General features: G+C 44.0%; 1 protein-coding gene across 1 annotated transcript in view; it reads left to right on the top strand.

Annotated features, from left to right (window-relative positions):
- cdk17 (cyclin dependent kinase 17) overlaps nt 1–2364 on the top strand; it is a 60754-nt gene extending 58390 nt beyond the window's left edge. Inside the window, exon 17 of the mRNA XM_062517808.1 lies at nt 1–2364. This exon is cut by the window's left edge and continues 499 nt beyond it. The gene's annotated coding sequence lies outside the window, so the exon portion shown is untranslated.
- Nucleotides 2365–2630: the final 266 nt, after the last annotated feature.

The raw sequence follows: 2630 nt of genomic DNA, 5'->3' as shown, positions 1-2630 counted from the left end.
GTGTTGTTTTGCTGCTAAACAACTACTGTCTCTATTTAACAAACAGTTCTAACGATGATGACATCACACACAGTCACCATGGACACTAGAACCCTCCGCAAGGGTCTGTTTCAATTCTCCCATATTGTTACATATTTTTGAAAACAGACGAATAATTCTACTATGTTCATAATGTTGACATTGCCATTGTTGTTGCTTGTTTATTGTTGTTTCTATTTCGCTAAAATGGAATGCCTTTCAGAGTGTTTTTTTTTATTATTATTATTTGACTGAATCTGTTCTGAGTTTGCTGATGTAGTGAAGCAAGATGTCTGAAGTGAGTGTGCGCGTGTGTGTGTGTGTGCGTGTGTGTGTGTGTGTGCGCGTGCGAGATCCAGCAGAGACTATACACACACTCGGATTCCCACAACCACCATCCGGCCTCCTTCTCTCTTAGTCCTCATTTCAAAATGAACAGAGACTCTTGATTGATGTCAGCGGAGGGCCCAGGGAGCGAGCTCGTCCGTGGGGACCATTTCCATTCAAGCCAAGTTCACAAGTGAGCACCGCGGAGCGAGCTCCGTGAAGGGGACCATGAGCTTGGTATATGGGCTCCTTGTCAAGGGCCACGGTCTGGTGAGTGAGCTCCTTCATGGGGCTTATGAGTCAACACCTTAGAGAGGACCATGGGCTTTACAACTGGGCTCAGTGTTTGGGACCATGGGCTTTGTGAGAGCTCCTTGGTGGGGACCATGGGCCTTGTGAGCGAGCTCCAAATGAGAGATCATGGGCTTTGAGAGCGAGCTCCTCGTTGGGGACCTTCAGCTTTGTGAGGGAGCTCCTCGGTGGGGACCATGGGCTTTGTGAGAGAGCTCCTCAGTGAGGACCATGGGCTTTGTTAGAGAGCTCCTCGTTGGGGACCATGGGGCTTGTGAGCGTGCTCTGCCATGGGGACCATCAGCTTGAACATCATCGCCCTGGAACATCAGGCCTTTGGGAGAAAGAAGCCTTACTGTGAGAATGGTTGCCAGAAACGTTTGGCTCATGCTTGATTTCGGTCGCTTTCATTTGGTTCCACAACATTTCTAGCACCCTTCCACTGAAACAAAAGGGTGTGATGTTAAAAATACCAGACAACAGAAACCACACATGTACACACTGGACCATTTCAACCAAGCCGGATCAAACCCAGCGACCATACCCACACGTGCATTTCTGGACACAAAGACTGGAGTCGGAACCATTTCTCTCCCTTATTACTGAACCGCTCATCCCCCTCCTTTTTTTCTCTTCTCTTCTCTGTCCTCTTTCTCTCTCTTCCTCAGTATGGGAGACCTTCCACTGCTTGCCTGAACTGAAGTGCTTGTTTGCTTCTCCTCTAATCTCTTCTTTCTTGCCTTTGGAAAGCTACTTGGTTTTTTTTTTATGCATCATGACAACTGTACAGTAGTTTGGGTTTTTCCCCCCCGTCATGGCAGAACCCCTTTGTGTGTGTGTGTGTGTGTGTGTGTGTGTGTGTGTGTGTGTGTGTGTGCGTGTGTGTGTGCGTGTGTGTGTGTGTGTGTGTGTGTGTGTGTGTGTGTGTGTGTGTGTGTGTGTGTGTGTGTGTTTGTGTGTGTGTACGTGCATGACAGAGATAGAATGAAAAATATGTGAGTGTGTTTGCGTGCACATAAGAGAGACGTTCTGTGTGTGTATGTGTGAGAGAAATAGGTGTGTGTGTGTGTGTGTGATCAGAGACTGTACAGTTTTTCAGGGGCTCTATGCTAACGTGGACCATCACCCAGAGGTAGCTTATTTAACAGTATTAAGAGTATTTTCTATGTTACATTGGACCTTTCCTTGTGAATACTGTTGTCATTGTGGCATGTTCAGGAGGCTAACCAGCCTCCATTTTGTGCTCAAGTTTTTCAGAGCAGGAAAACGACGAATTAAAAGAAATACCTTAAATGAATGCGAGAGAGAGAATGCAAGGAAAAGGAAAAAAAGAAAGACATTTTAATGATTCAACAGTCTGCTTTCAACCACCACTCTTTCTACAGAGTTTCTACACAGTGATGAAATATTTCAGAGAGAGCTTTTTAAGTTTGAACAGAAGACTATGTTGTTTTTATTTTGAACTGACAGTAATGTTCATTAATATTGTAATAACTGTAATATTGCGATTACAATGCTCACCTGTCCAGAGGTTTGTGTGTGTGTGTGTGTGTGAGAGAGAGAGAGAGCGAGCGAGAGAGAGTGTGAGTGTGTGTACACCTCATGCATGGATTGCTCAGTGTTGTGAAACACATACAATTGTGAGCATTTTTTGAAGGTTCATCTCTTTCTACTGCAGATATTTATTTCTCTTAACCCGTGAAGTAAACTTGGTCTGTTTCCTAAGGATCTCATGTCGACTCTTTGTGTCTTCTTCCTTCTCTGTCTGCGTTGTCATTATTGTGTTTTATTTACTTATTTAAGCACTTAGTTGGTGCCTTTATCCAATGCAACTTAAGCCTACCTTACACTGACAGACAAGATTTGGGAAAGATTCTTAAAAGATTGTTGTTTCACTTGCGTGAAAATATAGTAATATATATATAGTAATATAATATTATTAATGCCCGGACAGAGTGTCTGAAATCATCTTGTCTCAAAGCCACAAGCACCTG

The sequence above is a fragment of the Sardina pilchardus genome, chromosome 17, assembly GCF_963854185.1.
Source record: "Sardina pilchardus chromosome 17, fSarPil1.1, whole genome shotgun sequence".
NCBI classification, from domain to species: Eukaryota; Metazoa; Chordata; class Actinopteri; order Clupeiformes; family Clupeidae; genus Sardina; species Sardina pilchardus.
Note: the sequence above shows the minus strand (reverse complement) of the source record. Positions and strands in the feature narration are given on the sequence as shown.